We start from the raw sequence: 23,810 nt of genomic DNA, 5'->3' as shown, positions 1-23,810 counted from the left end.
ACAGCTATGTAACTATTTAACAGACGCCATTTGACAATAGTAACCATAGTAATAAGTAACAGCATTGAGAGTATTTCACTGGTTGTGGTGCATTTTGGAAGTCAGTCTCATAAAAGTACTGGGATGTGGGTGGTAAAGATATCATCACCATTTTATAGATGAGGAAAACTGAGGCTTACAATTGAAGTCAGAACTCACTCAAATACACCACTGCGTGACTTTGTTCCGCCGGGGGGGGGGGGGGCCTCCAAGTCCTGGCTCAAAGCCCACAGTGCTTTTGCTCTCTCCAGTCAGAAAGCCAGGCCCTCTCCCGGAAACTGTCCACAGTACTCGCCTCATCCCTGGAGGCGCTCTTTCTCTACAGGCCATGTATCCGCTCATGCATCCAATCTCCTGAGAAGAATCACGTAAACTAACTCAGGACTAGGGCCCCGCTTCACTCAGGCTTCAGCCGCCGCAGGTCAACACACGGCCTCACACGGCAGGTGCTCCCCAAGCCCAACGGTCCACAACCGCATGAACGATCCTGAGCGGCAAAGCTTACCCACGGGCAAAAGCCATGAAACAAAAACATACCCTGTTCTGGTGCTTGACAACTTATGGAAAGTTCAAGACGACTTTTTTTCATTGACCTTAAAGCAAAACAAATTATATTTAAGTTTTACAACATGGCTGATAACCATAAATAGAAAAGAGAGAGTTTTGTTTTCCCCATGAGTCCTCAGTGAGGCCTCCAACTCGGGGGCCAAGAACGTCAGGGAATGTGCCACAGATCTTGGTTTTCATCCAGATTCCGGAAAAAGGGCAGAGGCAAATGAGTTTTACCAGCGATACAGTTTGAGATCTTCCTACAGGGACCACCCTCTACAGAATAACGCCTAAAATCGGCTTGTGCATATTCCTCTTTCTATAGACCTCTTTCTAATGGCCAAGTTGACCGTTCTGTTATTACAACCTTGGATTCTTTAAGTCAAATGAAAAGTCAAATATTTTCAAAATATCAAATCATTAAAAAAAATTCTTCTCTGCCCTCTGGTACCAAATATAAAGGTCCTGACTTCGCACAGAGAGTGACTGATTCAGAGTTAACTGCTCCTGCCTTGAAAGGAAACCAAAGGCTTCCAGTGCCCCAGGACATCACAGAAGTTGCTGAAAGAAGCAGTTTACTGAATCGTACTTCTGTGTCTTCAAAGTTTTAACATGCCCAACAGTGGAAAACTAAAACCATTTGGATCAAAGAGGCTAAAAATCAATGCTTGCTTTGTTTTTAACCAGAATAATAACCAAAACTGAATATAGTTCACCAAGATATTAAATTCTGTCTCACTGTATTTTTCCTTCTGTATCCAATTACAAGAGACTTTTTTAAAAAAATAATAAAATGCTCTATTCTACCATCAATAACACACGTGTGCTTTGAATTTTTCAGGAATGAAAGATGGGATTGTGGGGCTCTCCAAACCGTTCCTTGTGTGTCCAATGGCATATATTATAAGACTGCTCCCCTGCACTCATGAGAAAAGTGATCACAGGACACCAGAGGGAACTTACGGAGGGTGTGTGTGCGTGTGTGTGTGTGTGCGCGCACACACTCACGCACTCAGCTGTGGTGTATCTATGGGTGGGGTTAGGGTGGGGGAGGGCAAGCAACAGAGTGTTGGAACTCCTAAAAAGCGTCATAGGTGTCGCCTAAGATCTAAGATTCCACTCGTCCCTCCACTTTTCCTCTCTGTTCTTTGCTCCAGGAAGCTGACCCACTTGACAACACACTCCCTCAAAGCAATCCTGAGGAAAAAGAACAAAGCTGGAGGCATAACTTCCCAGACTTCAGACAATACTACAAAGCTACAGTAATCAAAACAGCATGGTACTGGCACAAAAACAGACGTATAGATCAATGAAACAGAATAGAGAGCCCAGAAATAAACCCATAAACTTACAGTCAGTTAATCTTCGACAAAGGAAGCCAGAATATACAATGGAGAAAAGACAGTGTCTTCAGCAAGTAATATTGGGAAATCTGGACAGCCTCAAGTAAATCAATGAAAATAGAACACTCCTTCACACCATATACAAAAATAAACTCAAAATGGTTTAAGGAACTAAATATAAAACATGACACCACAAAACTCCTAGAAGGGAACATAGGCAAAACATTCTCAGACATAAATCGCAGCAATATTTTCTTAGGTGAGTCTCCCAAGGCAAAAGAAATAAAAGCAAAAATAAATAAATGGGACCTAATCAAACACACAAACTTTTGCACAGCAAAGGAAACCATCAACAAAACAAAAACACAACCGACAGAATGGGAGACAATATGTGCAAATGATCCAACCAACAAGGGGTTAATTTCCAAAATATTCAAACAGCTCATAAAATTCAATATCAAAAAAAAAAACACACAACCCAATCAAAAAATGAGCAGAAGACCTAAATAGACATTTCTCCAAAAAAGACAGACAGATGGCTAACAGGCACATGAAAAGATGCTCAACATCTCTAATTATTACAGAAATGAAAATCCAAACTACAATGAGGTATCACCTCACACTGGTCAGAATAGCCATCATCAAAAAGTCTACAAACAATAAATGCTGGAAAGGGTGTGGAGAAAAGGGAACCCTCTTGCACTGTTGGTAGGAATGTAAATTGGTGCAACCACTATGGAAAACAGTATGGAGGTTCCTTAAAAAACTCAAAAGAGTTACCGTATGATTCAGCAATCCCACTCCTGGGCATATTTCCGGAAAAGATGAAAAATCTAACTTGAAAAGATACATGCACCATGGATGGGACCTAGAGAGTATCATACTAAGTGAAGTAATCAGACAGAGAAAAATAAAATAATACAGACTCACAGACATAGAAAAGAAACTTATGGTTACCAGAGGGGAACACGGGGAGGAGTGGGGTGGGATGGGGAATGAGGAGTATGGGATTAACAGACACATACAACTATATATGAGATAGATAAGCAACAAGGATTTTCTGTATAACACAGGGAAAAATATTCAATATCTTATATTAACCTATAATGGAAGATAATCTGAAAAAATATATATATATCTATCTGAATCCCCTTGCTGTATACCTGAAACTAACACAATATTGTAAATCAACTATACTTCCATAAAAGTAAAAACAAAGAAACAAAAAACATGCTCCCTTACCCTCTAGCTCCTGGTTGGGTTTGACCAGTGCGGAGGTTCCACAGGAGGACAACCACAGGAGAGCACAAGGAAGGAGGAAAACGGCTCCCTCCCTGCAGGCTCTCAGGTCACAAGTCCTGTCCAGTGGCCCACTACACACAGCTCTGTCTCCCCCCTCACCCCTCAGGCCCCCAAGTGGGAGGAGTTTGGCTGCCACAAGCCCCAGGGCGATGCAGATCTCAGGTAGTTCGCCTACACCCTGTCCAAGTTCTCAGTATGAATGTGCCACCTGTTTCCTGATGAGACCTGGGCTGATCATATACCTAAAACCTTTGAATACTCACTTACCAAGATACTGCCCTAATTACTATTGTTTTGATCCCACCTTTATGGCAGCCTTACATCAATTATGTCAAAGAAAAGTCACTCGACAATATTTCAGGACCGTCTCTTATTTATTTATTTATTTATTTATTTGGCTGTGCTACACGGCATGTGGGATCTTAGTTCCCCAACGAGGGATTGAACCCATGTCCCCTGCAGTGGAAGCACGGAGTCCTAACCACTGGACCGCCAGGGAATTCCCCTTCAGCACCTTTTAAAGCCAGCTGTTTTGACTAGCGTACTGACATGGTTTTTGTTTTTTGTCGTTGTTGTTTAATCCACAAAATGCCATCATCTGCAACAAACTACACAGTAGAGGAAATATAGCTTAAATGATTTTTTTTCAGCCTTACTGAGGTATAACTGACATACTAAATGGTAAGATATCTAAAGTATACATTGTGGTGATTTGATACACATAGACATTGTGAAAGGTTTCCTCTCATCTAGCTAATTAACACATCCATCACCTCACGTTTTTTTTTTGTTTTTTTTTTTTGGTGAGAACATTTAAGTTCCATTCTCTTACAATTACACAATATAGTGTTATCAACTACAGTCACCATGCTTTACATTAAATCCTTAGACCTTACTCACCTTATAGCTGAAAGTTTATACCCTTTTACAAGCCTCTCCTCTCTTCTACTGTTTCTATGAGTCTAATGCTTTCTTTTTTTTTTTTTTTAATTTATTTATTTATGGCTGTGTTGGGTCTTCGTTTCTGTGCGAGGGCTTTCTCCAGTTGTGGCAAGTGGGGGCCACTCTTCATCGCGGTGCGCGGGCCTCTCACTATTGCGGCCTCTCTTGTTGCGGAGCACAGGCTCCAGATGCGCAGGCTCAGTAATTGTGGCTCACGGGCCCAGTTGCTCCGCGGCATGTGGGATCTTCCCAGACCAGGGCTCGAACCCGTGTGTCCTGCATTGGCAGGCAGATTCTCAACCACTGCGCCACCAGGGAAGCCCTAATGCTTTCTTTTTGATTCCACACTTATGTGATACCATAGAGTATTTGTCCTTCTTTGTCTGACTTATTTTACTTAGCATAATGCCCTCAAGGTCCATCCATGTTGTCACAAATAGCAGGATTTCCTTCTTTCTCAAGGTGGAATAATATTCCATTGCGTGTATGTATATGTGTGTATGTATGTATACATGTATATATATAACAGCTTCTCATCTTCTTTATCCATTCATTGGTTGACAGACATTTAGGTTGCTTCCATATCTTGGCTACTGTGAATAATACTGCAATGAACATGGGAATGTAAATATCTCTTCAAGATCCTGTTTCCATCTCCTTGGGATTTTTACCTAGAAGTGGGATTGCTGGATCATATGGCAGTTCTATTTTCAATTTTTTGAAGAACCTCCATACTGTTTTCCACAGTGGCTGCACCACTTTACATTCCCACCAACAATGCACAAGGGTTTCCTTTTCTCCACATCCTCACTAACACTTGTTGTGCTTGTCTTTTTGATAAAAGCCATTCTTACAGATGTGAGGTGATTATCTCATTGTGATTTTGATTTGCATTCCCCTGATGATTAGTGATGGGGAGAACCTTTTCAGTATCTGTTGGCCATTTGTATGTCTTCTTTGGAAAAATGTCTATTCAGTTTCTCTGCTCATGTTTCAGTTGGATTATTTGGTTTTCTTGCTGTAGAATTGTATGAGTTCTTTATACATATTTTGGATATTAACCCCTTATCCAATATATGATTTGTGAATATTTTCTCCCATTGAGTAGGTTGCCTTTTCATTTTGTTGATGGTTTCCTTTGTTGTGCAGAAGCTTTTTAGTTTGATGTAGTCCCACTTGTTTAAGTGATCCTTTTTAAAATGTAAGTCAGATCAAGTCAGCTGTGCTCAAAACCCTGTCATCTCTGAGAAATGAATATTTTAGGTCCTTATTCTGCCCTGCAGTACCCTTTGCAACCTGTCCCTCACTCCACCCCCATATTTTTCGGCTTTACTCTGCAATACTCTTCCCTTTGTTCCCTCTGCCCTAGCCTCAAGGGCACCTTTGCTGTTTCTCAAACATGCCAAGTTCACTCCCACCTGAGGGCCTTCGCTCTTGCAGTTTCCTGCACCTAGAATGCCACCTCCTGGGTCTCCATATCACTGAGTCCTGCTCAACTGCAACTACTCTAGGAGGCCTTTGCCCATCACCACCTCTTAAGCAGCCCTCTCTTGCTCTAGCTCTCTCTCACCCCTTGATTTTTCTTCATTGTGCTTATTACCCCAATACATTATATATATTTATTTGTCTATGGCCCATTTCCTCCCAGGAGAACGCATGGTCCCAGAGAGCAGGGACCTTGTCTGTTAGGATCATCACTCATCCCCACTGCCCAGAACAGTGGGTGGTGTACAGTCAGCACTCACTAAATCTCTGTCGAATAAATGATTTGGTTAGGGAAAAATAAAAAGGACTGCTGGTCTGCTTTCCTAATGACTGCAGCTAAATTTCCAGTGACCAAGAAGATATTCAGTAGACATCTTTAGAGATGCTATAGAAGGGATTCTGTAAACTAAAAGAGGAGTTTATGGAATAACCTGCCATCCTACATGAGGATTTTCCACACTGCACATCAAAACCAGCAGAGTACACAGTAAATAATAATAATTTTAAAAAATGAACAAATTTAAACAATTATTCAAACCAGAGTGGCAAAGATTTTCTGTAAAGCGCCAGAGAGTAACTAACTTACACTTTGCAGGCCACAGAACCTCAGTCACAACTACTGAACTCTGCTGCTGCATGATAACAGCCAGACACAATGCATCAGTGAATGAACACAGCTGTATTCCAATATAACTTTACTGATGAACACTGAAATGTGTATAACTTTCACGTGTCACAAAATATTATTCTTCTTTTAATTTCTTTCAGTCATTTAAAAACGTGAAAACCATTCTAGGCTCGTGAACCATATAAAAACAGGCTGTAGGCCAGATCTGGCCTCTTAGCTGTAAGTCTCTGACCCCTGATTTAAATCCTTTCTAAGGGTGTTTTTTTTTTTTTTCTTTTCCTATAGATGAAATACATTCTTGTCCATACAATCTGTTGGATACATAGTCTACAATTAATTAAGCATGGAATAATTGCTTTTGTTAAAGAATAATAAGCTGGATAAACAATTTATTTAGGTGAATAAACATTACTAATTCACTCTTTCTGGACTATCTTTCCACCCAGATTTTGGTCACCTTCAAACACAAGCTCTGTTATCACCTTTTTCCTCATCTAAGTATTTTCATTTTCCATCCTAGTGAAGAAATTTCCATTTACTCTTTCTTCCTTTATAGAGAGGGGAACTGCAACGAAATCTTAGAATAGAGGGGAGAGTGGCTTCCCAGGTTTGAGGCAAGGCAGATTCCAGTACAGTGTTTTATGATGAAGTGTACAGTGTGTTGCTTATACTTTGCTTCCAAGTACTTTCAAACACACCCTGTTGTGTGGGCCCTGGAATGAGAACTATTCTGATTGCAGGTGCTGCTAGCACTCATGGTCATCTGTCCCCATGAGCCACAAAAATTTGCTGAAAAGGCCAGGCTGGGAGATGGCACAGCCAAAACAAGTTATTTCATAACTTAAAGCAGAAGAGTTTAAATTGCTCTCAATTATAATGATAGCTCATCTTTCTTACGTAATAGCAATACACGAAAATAAGGACTTTGAAGAAGCACTCTTCATGATATCACTCAGAAAAGTCAACCAAAACAGGTGTATTAACATCAAACTTGGACTTCCCTGGTAGTCCAGTAGTTAAGACTTCATGTTTCCAATGCAGGGGGCACGGGTTCGATCCCTGGTCAGGGAACTAAGATCCCACATGCCGCAAGGCGCAGCCAAAAAAACCCAAAAAAACATCAAACATGTCTATTTGACACTGGACACACAGTAGAGAAGGGGAACACTTCACTATAGGCCTTCGGATGCTCTCAGTATCCTGATGTTGAGTGTCCCAGAAACCCAATCAAGAAAGAATTCAAGAGGAAAGTTCTCACCCCTCATGTTCTCTAAGCATAGGAGACATGGAACAAAACCAAAATTTATTTTAACCTAATTAATTATAGACTCTACTTGCCCAACCCACTGTGAAAGTAGATCTATTGGAATGTGGAGTGCAAATTTTTTAAGTTTTTTGAAACACCTCTGGTGCTCTGTTGCTTGATTTTCCCAGTAAATCAAATTCAAATAAACAGGCTAAAGGAAGTCAATGGTTTTCCAACTCCTACTGTAAGTAACACCGATTTACTGTGAGATTTAAGCCTACAGATTTACTGTGAAAACCAGGGATTAAATTAAGCTTCACTTAAATTTCAAGATGCCAGAGATGGTCTCCTGAGAAAGCAGACTTGGCTTGAAACCCTGGTGTCTCACACACATGGCCCAATTCCCAGCAAAGACAGCCGTCCACAAAGCCGCCCTGTCTCCGCAGGCATCTCCTCCGTTCTGCAGAGCTCAGACTACACACATCAATGAAAGTTGAGACATCAAGTCATGGAAAGCTGTAAGATAAGCACCTCTGCTTCATCTCACACTCTTAATTGAGTTTCTGAGGGAAATGGAAATGCTGACAAGGCAGGCAGCTTCAAACAAAAATGATCAGAAGTGAATGAATATACCAAAGAATCGCCACCATAGTTGCCGGGTAATCCTGTGAGCATTCAGATCGACACATTCTTTTGGGGAATACCCAGGGCACCCCCTCTTCCAGACACCCGGGGGGACGGTGATGCTGAAACCAGGTGATGGAGAAAGCCACAAGGAGGAAGTTTCCCTGAACAACCCTGGCTTCGGCTTGTGTTAGTGTGCTAGGACTGCCCTAACAAACTACCACAGACTGTATGGCTTACACAACAGAGGTCTCTAAGTCCAGGATGAAGGTGTCAGCATCAAGGTGCTGGCAAAGCTGTTTTGTTCTGAGGCCTCTCTCCTCTGCTGGTAGATGTCCTGGCGTGGTCTTCCCACTATACGTGTCCGTGTCCAAACTTCTTTGTCTTATAAGCACACCAGTCATAATGGTTTAAAGCCCACCTCCATGACCTCATTTTAATTTAATCACCTCTTTAAAGACCCTATCTCCAAATATACAGTCACATTCCAAAGTACTGAGGGTCAGGACTTCAACATAGGAATCTTAAGGGGACATAATTCAGCCCTTTGCCCTGCTGGAACCACTGCCATGGCAACACTCTGCTTCTGTTTAGCCCTACCAGTGCCAAAGGCTACGCAATAAGCTGATAACCCAATTCTCACTATTTTGAACATTAACTACCTTTCTTTTATAATGAAAGGATATTACATTCAACAATGTCCCGACCCTAATCTCATTTTGATAACAAAAAAAAAAACCAACACATAATTTTCACTGCCTTTATAAAATACTTTGTTACATACCAAATCCAATCATAAAGAAAAGTCTTTGGGGGTGGGCGCACACCCCAAGCACCAACTGCTGCCGGGCCACATTTTTTTTATAAGCAATTTGCACTGCAACAAAGATCCAACACAAGGAAAAATCAGGACATTCAGTTGACATTCATCATCATGGAAGGCAAGTGTAAAAAAACACATTCTCACTTATTTCATGTGTACCTTTTCATGCAGACACTCACATCTTTGCATGCAGGATTACCTACTGCTGTGTTAATCTGTACTGCCTGCTCCTGATATCGAAATGGGTTTCAAAAATAACACGGAGGGAGCTTCCCTGGTGGCGCAGTGGTTGAGAATCTGCCTGCCAATGCAGGGGACACGGGTTCGAGCCCTGGTCTGGGAAGATCCCACATGCCGCAGAGCAACTGGGCCCGTGAGCCACAACTGCTGAGCCTGCGCGTCTGGAGCCTGTGCCCCGCGGCAAGAGAGGCCGCAACAGTAAGAGGCCTGCGCACCGCGATGAAGAGTGGCCCCCGCTTGCCACAACTAGAGAAAGCCCTCGCACAGAAACGAAGACCCAACACAGCCAAAAATAAATAATAAAATAAATAAATAAATTAAAAAAAAAAAACCACTGAGTGTTGTACACCTGAAACTAATGTAATACTGTAAAACAACTATACTTCCATAAAACACACACACCCACACTGAAATCAAGACTTCTTATTCAAACCAGGTGTGTGACCAGGAATATCATCAGCAAAATGTAACGTTTTAAAGCCCTACATCTAAATGATTACCAAAGCTCTTTTTAAAAGAAATACCAAAACCAGTATCATTTAAATGTGTTTAATCTCAATTTAAGCCTTAACAATTTATGACCTGATAACCATTTACATCCTCCAAATTCGACTATGTTATTCAACAATTCAATAAACATTTACTGAGATTGTACTATGTGGCAGGCAGCATTCTAGGTGCTAGAGATACATCACTAAACAAACAAAATCCCTGCCCTCGTGGAACTGACAGTCTGGTAAGATACATACATCATTTCCCCTACTGTCCTACAAGCTCATCTACCTTCCCAAATTCCCTGACTGGGGCATGGGTATTACCAGCCTCCTAATTTCCCAAAGACAAAACTGAGGAGCTATGTTATATTTTTCATTCTCTACCACATCCCTCCTGGGTCTCTAGTGGCTGTTTCCCACCCTGCCTCCTCCACCTGCCTTTCCTAATACAGATAACATTACCACCTACAAGCCCCAGCCGTCAGCCCATCAGCCCTGTACTCCTTGTCATTCACCACATCCCGTTAATCCCACCACTGGGGTCCCTCCCCAGTCTCTTCCAACCTCTCCACTCCCATCGCCACAATCCTGATCATTTTTCGTCTCAACTTACACATCCTCTCTAGAAGATGAAACCTATAAAGCAGAAACAGTGATCTACTCACCTTTGTATCTGCACCATTACTTGTGTTTGCATAGAACTCTGGACGCACTATATTAAGTCAATATACTCTGTATTCCTGGCCACCTCCCCACTAGACCATGCACTCTGAGGGCAGGGCTTATATCTTTTTTTTTTTTTTTTTAATTCTCAGTGACAGACATGCAGTAGATATTACGTGCCTCTTGAAAGCCACTTATTCATTCATGCAACAAGTATTTATCAAGCACCCACTCGCCACCAGGTACTATGCTAGATGATGGGGATATACCAGCGAACACAAACCCCCCCAAACCCCTGCCTTTTAGAACTTCTATTTACACAAATTCCTATTGTACAAATTTATTTTAGAGTGAGGGTAGAAAGATAATAACTTAAAACATAAGTATGCAATGTGTTATAAAGGGATAAGTTCTATAGGAAAAAAAATAAAGAAGGAGAAGAGGGATTTGGGATTTGGGGAAAGGGGCAGGAAGGTTCGCAATTTTCAATACCATCAGGGTAGGTAGGTAGGTTTCACTGGGAAGGTAACACCTGAGCAAAGATGTAAATAAGAGAGGAAGCTCACCAGGTGGATATCTGGGGAAGAGGATACAGGAAGAAGAAATAGCAAACGTAAAGGCCCTGAGGCAGAAATGTGCCCAGTGTGTTCAAAGGCCAGTGTGGCTGGAGTGGACTTAGCCAGGGGGAGAATAGGAGGCAATGAGGTCAGAGAGGAAAGGAGGGCGCTTAGTATGGTGCCTGTCAGGTAACTGGAAGGACTTCATCTTCTACCATGAAGACCGAGAAGTCATTTCAAGTTCTGAGCAGGGGGGTGTCATAGAGTGACGAGTTTGAACAGGATCACTCTACTGAGAACAGACTAAAGAGAGACAAGGATAGAATCAAGGAAAGCAGCTAACAGGTCCTTGGAATAACTCAGGCAAGACAGAATGGTGGCTTGGGTCAAGGTGGCAACATGGGTATGTTCTGAAGGCCGAGTCAATTAAGTTTTCTGAGGGACTGGACCTTGGAAACATGTCTACATTTCTTCCTTTTCACTGATAATAACGAAGTCCCAGCCAAGACCCTGCTCCTTATTCCTAGATGGCTGTGAAAGTCTAGGATTTTCCTTCCCATCTACAATTCTCCCCTCTTCATCCCACAAGCCGCAGCGGGACTGGTGCTTGGAATGCTGCCCCCCCGTCACAGCATCACGGGCTCACAGTGGAGCTCCCTTCGGGGCACAGACCTGCTCCGAAGCCCTCCACCCTCTCCTCACGCGCCCAGCCCTGTCCCAACACCTCAAACACCTTCCCATCACCCCACCTCTGCTCTCCATCACCCTCCCTGCTCCTCTCCAGTGCCCTGGATCTTAAGGCCCTTGCTGCCCTTTAAAGTTCACCTTTAAGGTTCCACCTCCTCTAGGACGTCTTCCCAGGATGGTCTGGCTCATGCCTGTTTCTACCTCCTCAGGGTTCCTGTGGCCTTTACTGCCCATACTAAACATCCCACATCCCACTGGCCCATCTAGACTGTGTGCCCCTAGAAAGCAAGAGCCATCCCGCACATTTTTCAGGTCCCATTCCACCTACTCTATGGGCAGCAATCATAACACTTGCTGACAAAGAACATCATAGGGAAAAATCCAAGAGTACAATGTTTGAATTATTTTATTTTTATTTATTTATTTATGGCTGTGGTGGGCCTTCGTTGCTATGCACGGGCTTTCTCTAGTTGCGGCGAGCGGGGGCTACTCTTCGTTGCGGTGCGTGGGCTTCTCAATGAGGTGGCTTCTCTTGTTGCAGAGCACGGGCTCTAGGCACACGGGCTTCAGTAGTTGTGGCACACGGGCTCAGTAGTTGTGGCTCGCGGGCTCTAGAGCGCAGGCTCAGTATTTGTGGCGCACGGGCTTAGCTGCTCCGCGGCATGTGGGATCTTCCCGGACCAGGGCTGGAACCCGTGTCCCCTGCGTTGGCAGACGGATTCTTAACCACTGGGCCACCAGGGAAGCCCTGAATTATTTTAAATGTACTGTCAGCACTTGAAGACTGGGAGCAGTCACATAAAAATCCAAATTTATGTCTTCTCTTGAAATACTAGAAGATCAGGCAACACTGGCCCTCACTCCAGAACAGCTGAGTGGTCATTGTGCCCCCCCCACCTTTTTTTTTCTCTTCGGCTGCACCGCACGGCATACAGGATCTTAGTTCCCTAACCAGGGATTGAACCTGTGCCCCCTGCAATGGAAGCGTGGAGTCTTAACCACTGGACCACCAGGGAAGTCCCTAATTGTGCCCTTTTTCCACCCTCTATGCCTCAGTTCACTTGTTTACTTTTCTGTCAGGTCCTGGTAGGCATGTGAATTTGTGATCCCCATACTAGACACTGGTTACCTTGAATTTTTTAATTATCAAGTTCTTTCGGGAACTGAGTATTTATTGAAGGTGATATCAGTTTTTCTCACTCATGATATACTGTGACAGACTTGTTTCAGACATTTCTATATTATAAACATAAGTAATTACATACATACACAAATATACACACATATATGTATTTTGTATTAACCTTCCTAATAGATTACAATTCCTACACTATGGTTCAAACACCTTGAAACATGGGGGGTATAATTCTTGCCATGACTAAGTATAAGAGGGTCAGATATCAGTACAGAAGCTATGCAGAAAGAAAGGAAGATAAAGCAAAAACAAATGTTACTGATGAGCTATTTATCAAACCATTTTAGGGGAAAAAAGTCACTAAAATTCTTTTGAAACTAGAAAAATTCCATGGCCTTGTTGATTTAAAAACAAAACCTCACGGATTAGAGATCAAACTATGTATACATAAGGGATGTTACAATGGGTTTATTCTCCAGACAACTGCCTACATTCTAAAGAAAAATTGTCTTCTTCCTATGATTAAATTTCAGCATCCAAACTAAGACCAAAGAAGCTAAATCACACCATAAAGAAACAGATACAATGGTTTCCAGAGAAGCCTACCAAGAGTGGAAGAGTTAAGCAGCTACTGTTACTGGAAGAGTTTAGGGGAATCATCTCCTTTGACCTATGACTCATGCCTGGGGTTTTAATTAAGAGAAAAGCGAGGGGCTTCCCCGGTGGCGCAGTGGTTGAGAATCTGCCTGCCAATGCAGGGGACGCGGGTTCGAGCCCTGGTCTGGGAAGATCCCACATGCCGCGGAGCAGCTAAGCCCGTGTGCCACAACTACTGAGCCTGCGCGTCTGGAGCCTGTGCTCCGCAACAAGAGAGGCCGCGATAGTGAGAGGCCTGCGCACCGCGATGAAGAGTGGCCCCCACTTGCCGCAACTAGAGAAAGCCCTCACACAGAAACAAAGACCCAATGCAGCCATAAATAAATAAATAAACAAAAATTTAAAAAAAAAAAAAAAAGAGAAAAGCGAAATCTGGACACAGAAGTCAGAAGATATTTAAAAGGCACCCTGACTTTATCTGTGTCTCAGTCATAACTTCTACTCCAAACAGGCAGGCCTTTCTCAGCAAACAGCTTTCCTGATGAGCAATCAGAATATGGAGACTTCCACTGCCACCTCCAGCCTTGTGGTCTGAAAAGCAAATACAATTCAGTCCAAAGCTCATATTTAAAGCAAAGAAACTGAGCATAAGGGTACACTTTCAGACATACTTCAGCACGAAGGGATTCTTTGTCCTTCAAATCACATTTGGTAAATATCTGTCTTTCTCCTTTCTCTTTCTCAACTCAGTGTTTTAACTAATAAGCTTTCAAGGGAACGTTCACTGGCTTTAGCGCATACTTTACCACTCTGCCCATAAAAATTACCTTCTTCCTCTGCATGCAAAGAGGCAAGAAAGACTGACAAATGAACATTAGAAAAAAATTTACAGTGTTTTTACAAACATTTAGTAAGGTTTTATAAACTGCATTAAAACACAATGAATGGGACTTCCCTGGTGGTGCAGTGGATAAGAATCCACCTTCCAATGCAGGGGACAGGGGTTCCATCCCTAGTCCAGGAATATCCCACATGCCACGGGGCAACTAAGCCCGTGCGCCACAACTACTGAGCCTGCGCGCCACAACTACTGAGCCCACGTGCCACAACTACTGAAGCCCGCATGCCTAGAGCCCGTGCTCCGCAACAAGAGAAGCCACCACAATGAGAAGACCACATACCGCAACGAAGAGTAGCCCCCGCTCGCCGCAACTAGAGAAAGCCCAAGCGCAGCAACAAAGACCCAACACAGCCATAAATAAATAAATAAACAAACAAATAAATAAATTTATTTAAAAAAAAAAACAACGAATGGTTATGGTCACGATCATACACTGCCCAGCTAGCTCTTGATTCTTGTTTAAAAGAAAATGAATAAATGAACATGGCTAGAAAACTCAAACAATATGGAAAAGAAAAAGGTTTTCAGTGTAATATCTCCCTAGGGGGAAAAAAGGTATGTACCAGCATATATACAATATCTTCTCTAAAACATTTATACAAAAGGGAATGGTAGTCACATGATTCTGCAAAACATTTTTTCATTTTATATAGACACATGCACATACATACATATATATAAGTTATATATGTGTAGTATGTATATATAAAAATAATGTAATTCCAAATCAGCACACATATAGAGCTTTCATTCTTTACAAATATGCTATAATATAATATACCTTGTATAAATATCTTGGCATAGTTGTAAGTGAACCTATTTATGAAATTGCTGGTGATTTTAAATTTTAAACTATATTGAGAAATTGCTCTCCAGTGGCATCTACTTTATAATTCAATCTCAAACAGCAGTCCCTTTTCTGCATGTAATATAAGTATCAAAACAGACCTGCTTTGTCTCAAAATGCATCACAAAACTGCCAGACAACCAACCCATCACAGACCAAGTCAAGCTCTTCTAGACAACACAGACTCTACGAACCAAACCAGAAGCATCACATATCAAAGCTGGAGGCTGGCAATCACAGCTTCATAGAGGGTTCTGCATAGCTGACCTTTCACTTTTTTCTATATTCTTTGTCTAAGACAAAACTGCAGGAACAGGGTGGGGGAAAGGGGAGATTATCATCTGCGAGGTATTTATCCTAGTCCATTCGGGATGCTATGACAAAATACCAGAGACCGAGTGGCTTATAAACAACAGAAATTTATTTCTCACAGTTCTAGAGGCTGGCCATCCAAGATCGTGGTGCTAGCACAGTCACCTTCTGGTGAGGACCCTTTTCCTGATTCACAGCTGGCGTTCTCGCTGTTTCCTCACATGGCAGAAAGAGCTAGGATCTCTCCGGAGCCTCTTTTATAAGGCAGTAATCCCATTCACGAGGGCTCCACTGTCATGACTTAAGCACCTCCCAAAGTCACCACCTCCTCATACCATCATCTTTGAGGGGTTAGGATTTCACCATGTGAATCTGAGGAGGGGACACATTCATTAACGCCACAGCAGTGCTCAACTACGAATACTACCAGGGGAAAACACTGAAACCGTCATAGAGTTGAACACCTTGGTCCCTCCCCACTGTCATACACCATGGGGGCCCCCAAGGCAGGCAGTGCAAAGAAGCTCAAAGCTCCCCAAACAACAAGTACAGAATCAGGGTGGGGGACAGTCAGGGAAGTCCAAGGCTGACGTTCTTCCTTCCTTCTCTAAGTAGCTGCTTGGGAGGGTCTGATTCCCTCAGTAACCAGATACCTCCAGGTAACTCACAGCAAGTTGACAGAGTGCATGGCTGGGCCACATACCTTGGCTGTAAAATCGTGGACAGACTCCCAAACATGCCATGCATTTTTATTTCTGCCTCTGAGGGTCTGATTAGGTATTTTCCTCAGGTAAAAAGCCTTGAAAACCCCCATCCACTTACAACCTCCCACCTCCTGTTTATTTATCAAAAATAACAAAATGCCACTTCTCCAGATTAATCTACATCCATATTAACCTCTCTCTACTTGGAAATTCCAAAGTATCCTATTCATACAGTACTTTGGGCCTTTATTATCTCATTAGTTATAATAATGATGAAAGATATATAAAGAGATACACACAGAGTTTTCTACAGGCCAACCACTTGAGAGACTGTGCTTTTATTTACACAGGTATATCATGAGGTTTGAGGGAAAAAAAGTTTAGATTCAAATTTAAGTTAGTAGATGTGAAACTTGGATAAAACCATTTGATATCTCAGCTCCGGAGCTTCTTTATCCACAAAACAGGTAATACTGTCTCTCTCATAGGATTGTTGTGAGGATTCTCCCCACCCCTGTCCCAACCCATCAGAAGACGAGAAAGTGTTAAGTCCTTAGCACACTGGACAAGCTCAATAGAATGTTACCTCTCCCAGAAGGGCTTGTATTCTGGCTATCTCTCCCCCAGGATACTTCATTCTGTTCCCTCCAGCAACTACCAAAGTAGACTTTGTTAATACCGTTAACAAGTTCATTTGGAATTTAACTGAACTGCACTGAACCAAGTAAAATTAATTCAGCATCTCTTAACACTCATAAATGAATGCCTCCTCAAGGTCAGTGGTTATTTTTAATCCAATTTTAGAATCATCGAGGACCTAAAGTCTTGGTTGGAACTCCAGACTTTTTATTTCTGAGATAAGTCTTTGGTAAAGCCACTAATTACCCTCCTACTTTCCCAGGCACCAGAAAGGAGCCACAGCACTCACAAACTATTTACAACCTAAAGTCATCAAGAAAACCACCCTTATGAAACCAAGCACGGAGGAGTTACTAAGATTCTAAATTCTGTCTTCAAAGGGCCTCAGCAGCATGAAGAATGCAGGCAGGAAAAACTAATTTTTTCATTCTTAAAAAGGGCACACTAGCAAATTGCACAGAGCAATTTCCTAATGTAAGCTAGACTGATGTTGATATTCATTTTCTAAATAAATGACTGGCTTGGATACTGTCTACGTAAAAACATCCAATAGACTTATTTTTGTTTATAAATGAAGATCAATTCTTATCTGAGCAGACAGTAATCAATTTGGAAACTTCAGAAGTTCTGAACAGTTATCGTGTCATGAATACTATAGGTCTTATTCGGACAGTCTAATCAAATTAAATGTTTTATTCATTACAGGTCACTATGGGACTGAGAAACTACTGCTTGTGCTTATATCAGTAATTACACTAAAATAAACTGACTACATGTCACTGGAGTATGGTACCTTTGAAGACTTTTAAAGGAAATTCAATACCTCACAGATTATTTAACATAAAAAATATAAAGACAAGCAAAAAGTCAAAAGATGTAATATTCCAAATTCTATTAATACAGTACATATATTTATCATCAACATCCTCATCAGAGGTTTACACAAGAATGTGGTTTCTCCTAACGAAAGCAAGTTCCAGACACGCTCTTTGTTCTTGCATCAGGCTCACCGAATATGACCAAGTTGATCTGATTCTGCAACCAAATGATTATAAATAGGCAGGAGCCTTCACAAAATGTAATTGTACCACAACTCAAATTGCAACGGCTCAGTCATTCCAAACCCCTAACTTCAGTCAACACAAGGCTCTATTCAGAATAAACGGCAGTTAAGAAGTTACCCTCACCCAGCCCTAGTATGTTTCAGCTCCCTAAGAAAAACGAGACCAATAGGACCGTATCCTCCTAGAACATTATACTACACTCCTCATAAGGTCATTCATCATTCTGCAAATAGGTCACAAAGATTTTTAAAAGGGCACCAAAGAGAAAGAAAGGACAGAAAGGAGTGACTGGGTTAAAAAATTCATGATACCCACGTCCTAGAGAAATAAATGAAAGCTTACCTACTGTTTTTTCTTTTAAATGAAAATAAAAAGAGTAATTCCATGTTGCCCATGGGTGCATTTTTATGAAGTGACAGTATCAGCCAGAGGACTGCAAGGAAAGCAAAGGGGCCAGGTAACGAAACACGTCAGCTCTACCCAGGTGGAAATGAGAAGATTACAAGAAAGAGCAGGAAACAGATAAGCCATCCTGGAGAACTGAGCCCTCCGGGAACAGGCAGGCATGGCTTGACCCACTAATGCAACGGCAGAAAACATGTTCTAAATCTAATCATGTGATTTTAATATCTGATTAAAGTCCAATAGCAGAAGTCAGCTTTTAGCTATATGCCAGAGAAGAGAAATGTCTCTGAATTTCACCAAGACTAAATTTATATTTTTTTCACCTTAAAAATAAAAGTCATTCCCCAAACAAAATTGTAACTTTACTAGAAAACAAAACAAAGGCCAACTGGAATCCAAACATCACAATAAAGCACTGACTTTTTTTCCTTTTTAACCTCTATGCGTTCACAATTTTTACAGTTATAACTAAAGAGAAATAAATTTGCAGTCTTCGTGTTTCTAATATAATTATTTTAATGTCTCCACAGCAGTCTATTGAGAACCATACCAACACAAAGGCAAAAATAGCACAGGTAGATATAAAAATGTAGCTAGCATTTTAATTATATTACAAAAAATGTCCAATTTTCAGAAAACATAAAACCATACTATAATCCCAAAACCCAAGACATTTCAATTCATAGAGTTTCCATCTGGTAAAATAATTGTTTTGTGAAATTTACCTTTTTCTGTATAAAAGACCCAATTCATATAACCATTAATGAAAATACTTGAAATTCTTGAAATAATATACCAAATGTATAAGTCTTTCAGCCAGTAATTATTGGTAATGATTAAGACAGAGGTAATGAAAAAAATTTAATTTAGTCTGTTTGATACAAATGGATAATGGGCATAAAAATGCTTACCACTTTTATGAAAACCAAAGTATTTTTTGGAAATAAAATAATCTAGAAAATGCATCTAGATTGATTTGCATTCTCTCCTACGACTTCAGATTTCCACTGTTATCCCAAAGAGAAATAACCAGAGACTAATACTTTTAACAGAGTGACTCAAACAGGAACGGAGATGAAAAGTAGCAAAGGTACAATAGTTTTTTTTTTTTTTTTTAAAAAGGGAGCTATACTGCAGCTTAGGTCCATTTCTTGAGCAAACCTTTTTCATAGAAAAACTGCATTGCAAAAACTTAAGTGAGGTGTGGTACTGCTGGCATAAGGAAGAGAGTCCAAAAAAAAAAAAAAAAAAGAAAAAAACCTCTTACATTTATGGTCAATTAAATTTCTACAGGGACTTCCCTGGTGGCGTAGTGGTTAAGAATCTGCCTGCCAATGCAGGGAACACAGGTTCGAGGCCTGGTCCGGGAAGATCCCACATGCCGCGGAGCAACTAAGTCCATGCGCCACAGCTACTGAGCCTGCGCTATAGAGCCCGCGTGCCACAACTACTGAAGCCCACGCACCTAGAGCCCGTGCTCTGCAACAAGAGAAGCCACCGCAATCAGAAGCCTGCGCATCGCCATGAAGAGTAGACCCCACTCGCCGCAACTAGAGAAAGCCAGTGCGCAGCCAAACACAAATTAAATTAATTAATTAATTATTTTAAATAAATAAATTTCTACAAAGGTGCCGAAATAAATCAATAGGTAAAGGATAATCTTTTCAGCAAATGGTGCTGGAACAACTGGATATCCATATGGAAAAAAGATAGAGAGAGAAAGAAGAGGAGAAGAGAAGAGAAAAGAGAAGAGGAGAAGAGAAAAAAGAAATAGAACATATACCTGAACCTTACACCATACACAAAACTTAACTCAGAATGGATCATAGACCTAAATGTAAGGGCTAAAACAACAAAAGTTTTGAAAGAAACATATGAGAAAATCTTAGCAACTTTTGGTTAGGCAAAGAGTATTTAGAGTATTTAGAAACATCAAAATAATAAGCTTTGGAAGAAAAAAATGATAAACTGAACTTCATCACAATTTTAAATGTTTGAGCTTCAAAAGATACCAAAACAAGAAATTAAGAAAACAAAAAGACAAGCCAGAGACTGGGAGAAAATACCTGCAGATCATATATCCAAAAAGGGACTTATAGACAAATAACCCAATATAAAAATATGCAAAGGATTCAAATAGATTCAAATAGATTCAAATAGATCTTCTTTCCCCAAAGAAGATACAGGAATGGCTAAGAAGCTCACTGACTGAGTTACTAGCTCAATTACGAGGGGATAAATTTCATAAATACCATCCTTTGTCCTTTTCATAAAGCTACAGAATAGGATGATTTCATTAGAATCTCCATGTTACTCTGTAGTTCTCATGTCACAGTAAAGTTTTCAAATCACTGTAAAATGATACTAACATCCATATTGGACAAGAAATAAAACTATCTCTATTCACAGATGGCATAATCTGGTATATAGACAATCCTAAAGAAGTCATATACACAATTAAAAAACGATTAGTACTGATAAACAAGTTCAACAAGGTAGAAGAAAACAAGAGCAATATACAGAAAACAATTGTATTTCTATACACTAACAATGTATATACACTCTGAAAGCGAAATTTTAAAAATGATTCCATTTATACAGGCATCAAAAAGAAAAAAAAAAATACATTGTAATAAATTTAACAAGGAAGTGTAAGCTGTGTTCCCTGAGAACTGGGACAAAGTGAGAGAGTAGCATGGACATATATATACACTACCAAAGGTAAAATAGATAGCTAGTGGGAAACAGCCGCATAGCACAGAGAGATCGGCTTGGTGCTTTGTGACCACCTAGAGGGGTGGGATAGGGAGGGTGGGAGGGAGGGAGATGCAAGAGGGAAGAACTATGGGGACATATGTATATATATAACTGATTCACTTTGTTATAAAGCGGAAACTAACACACCATTGTAAAGCAATTATACTCCAATAAAGATGTTTAAAAAACAAATGAAAACACAGTTGAAAGAAATTTAAAAAGACCTAAATCAATGGAAACACACCCCATGTTCACGGATCAGAATTCTTAACATTGGTAAGACAGCAATATTTCTCAAACTGATCTGGAGATTCAACATGATCCCTATCGAAAGGCTGGTTCAAAAGGCAGGTTGTCAAAGCCCACAGTGTACAACACAAACAGTGAACTCTAATGTAGACTACGGACTTTAGTTAATAATAATAAATCAATATTGGCTAATCAACTAACAAATACATCACACTAATGCAAGACGTTAATAATATTATGAGAAAACTCAGGGCTATGGGTATGGAAACTCTACTTTCTGCTCAATTTTTCTGTAACCTAAAACTGCTTCCCCAAAATAAAGACTATTAATTTTTTAAAAGTCAAACAAGGTCAATCATAAAAAATAAAATAATAATCATAAGCCTAACACAGAGAAGAAGAAACAAAGTTCATGACGCACCCGGAATTCTGCTGACACCAGAAAGCCAACTGACGTTTTGGTGAGAAGAGCAGCTGCTCCCCTGTGGTGTTCAAATAAACTCTGGGCAACTTTCTGATAACCTCTCATTTGGCTGCTCCCGACACAATCGTGTGTACAGTAAATACCAAGACTCTACTGCTGGCGAAGCTCTGAAATTATCTTCCTTATCTGCAATTAACTATACGCTCTGGAAAGCCTCCCTTTCTTTCAGACTCAAAAAGCAAGTAATTGAATTACATACAGTTCTAAAAATGTTCCTGTTTCTCCTTTGTTAAATAACAGCTCTCTGTGCTGGTCTCTCCCCAAGCCAGCAGAATTCATAATTCCCCATCTCTTCCACTCCCACAGAACTTAGTTCTTACCTCTAGTGATACATTTTTCACACTGTGGGTCAGCTAACCTAATACTGATCTGGCTTATCACTGCGAAGCCCGTGAGGACGGGGACTATGCCACAGTCATTTCATGCTAAGACCTCCCACCCGGAAGGATGTTTTTAGATGTAAGCGATGGACACCTAATTCAAACTAACTAGCTAACCTGCCTGGAGAGTGAAACTGGAGTTGCTGGCTTTAGGGGCTGCTGAATCCACGGCCATAAGTTGTGGGTGTAGGGTGGGTGTATATGTGCATGTGTCCCCCTCATCCCCATTCCTTTTCCTCCCTCTCCCTGCTCTGATTTCCTCTGTGTTGACTTCATTCTCAGAAAGGTTCTCCTACGTGGTAGAAAAGAGGGTCACTAGCAGCTCCGGCTTAACAAACCTCTTTGCAACAGTTTCATAACTCCAAACCTCCATAACGGACCCCTGTGACCCTGACTAGCCAAGCTGATGTCACATGCCCATGAAAGAGGCAGTGGAGTCACCTCCTCTAACTACATGGGCTGAGAACAAAGCAAGGGTGACTGACAGCCCAGGGGAAATCTGGGTGATTTATTGAAAGGAAGAGGAAAGGGATGCTGGGTGGGCAAAGCCAAGAGACGTTCACTACTTCACAGGCTCTCAGGACCGCCGACTCCCTCCCTTTTGCTGAGTATTTATCCACTGCTTATTACGTGTAATGCTGAGTTAACCACCGAATATTCAACAGAAAGTGTTTGCGGTGCCTGTCCCTGTATGATATTCTTTCTCAGAATGAATTCTTTCCCGCCTTACTGCCACATGTGAGGTTGTTTACGCAGTTTCCTTCTCCTGGTCCACAGTGAGGCTATGTGGCATTTAGTCACATTCCAATTATTTTCAGGACATTTCTTCTCCTCCATCCTATGTATCTTAATGCCAAGTGCACACACTGCTGAAAATGAATGTGTTGCTAGCTTTTGTTTGGGGGGAGATAAAAGTAAGTAAAAACTTGCCATGCAAACCGAAGGAGCATACACAGAAGAACCCCTCCCCCTCAAAGATCTGGCAAGTCTTCACAACCTACCCTTCTTAGCGTGGAAACACAAATGAGGGCAAGTCTCTGAAAGTACAAGTCCAGGCTTTCTCGAGGACATGGCTTGCTCTCCAAAATAAAGCCCAGATCATGGAGTGATTATGGGTGACCTCTGCTTGTGGCTTCTTACACGTTTGCTTAAGCTTAAGATCCTCCTCTCTTTTCTAAGAGAGAGGATGGGACAGAGGAGAGGAACAAGGAAGAGAAAGAAAGGAAGACCACAATACACTGTACACAGAAGTCTGTCAGGCTAGACCTGCCATCTGTACAATGCTAGGAATCTCTCAAATAACTGGGAATGATTATTTGGGACTGTCTCAGAAACACTCCATGGAATGAACAAAATCACCTTGCCCATCTGACCCAGTCCATTTTACCCAGCCTCTCTTATCTTATACCAACCTGATTTTGCTTAAGTTATCGTCTGTCTCAGGCTTTCACAGGAGCTTTCTTTTATGGATTTTCCATCCAGCAAATGTTTCTGTTCCACGGCTGGGCAGAGCCGACCACAGCATGCCTGGCTACGGAGAGCAGCTGCTCACCCCACGGCAGCTCCGACCTGGAGGGGCGAAGGCCGGAAGCCACTAGAGGGATTCACAGTCACAAACTCTCTCTCTCAGGAGTGTATGTTTGGCAGGATAATCCCCAGCATCTTCCAAACGTTTAAAATCATTAATGAACAGAGACGACAGTTTATAAGGTGT

The 23,810-nt window shown here is 41.3% G+C and overlaps 1 protein-coding gene and 1 long non-coding RNA gene across 17 annotated transcripts in view; one reads left to right on the top strand and one right to left on the bottom strand.

Annotated features, from left to right (window-relative positions):
• Nucleotides 1-23,810, bottom strand: part of APBB2 (amyloid beta precursor protein binding family B member 2) — a 363,347-nt gene that overhangs the window by 275,867 nt on the left and 63,670 nt on the right. For 11 of the 16 annotated variants that reach the window (XM_082464206.1, XM_082464202.1, XM_082464198.1 and 8 more), the window contains one exon: nt 23,509-23,665. The exons of the other annotated variants lie outside the window; for them this stretch is intronic. The gene's annotated coding sequence lies outside the window, so the exon portion shown is untranslated. The remainder of the gene's footprint in view (nt 1-23,508; nt 23,666-23,810) is intronic. 16 annotated transcript variants of the gene reach the window in all.
• On the top strand, nt 3,759-6,197 carry LOC309662009. The gene is made up of 2 exons (XR_014264420.1): nt 3,759-4,193; nt 4,496-6,197. It is a non-coding gene; the product is annotated as an uncharacterized lncRNA (long non-coding RNA).

Source organism: Balaenoptera physalus, assembly GCF_965194825.1.
Source record: "Balaenoptera physalus genome assembly, chromosome: 5".
Taxonomy (NCBI): domain Eukaryota; kingdom Metazoa; phylum Chordata; class Mammalia; order Artiodactyla; family Balaenopteridae; genus Balaenoptera; species Balaenoptera physalus.
This window is presented reverse-complemented; position numbering and strand designations above follow the sequence as displayed.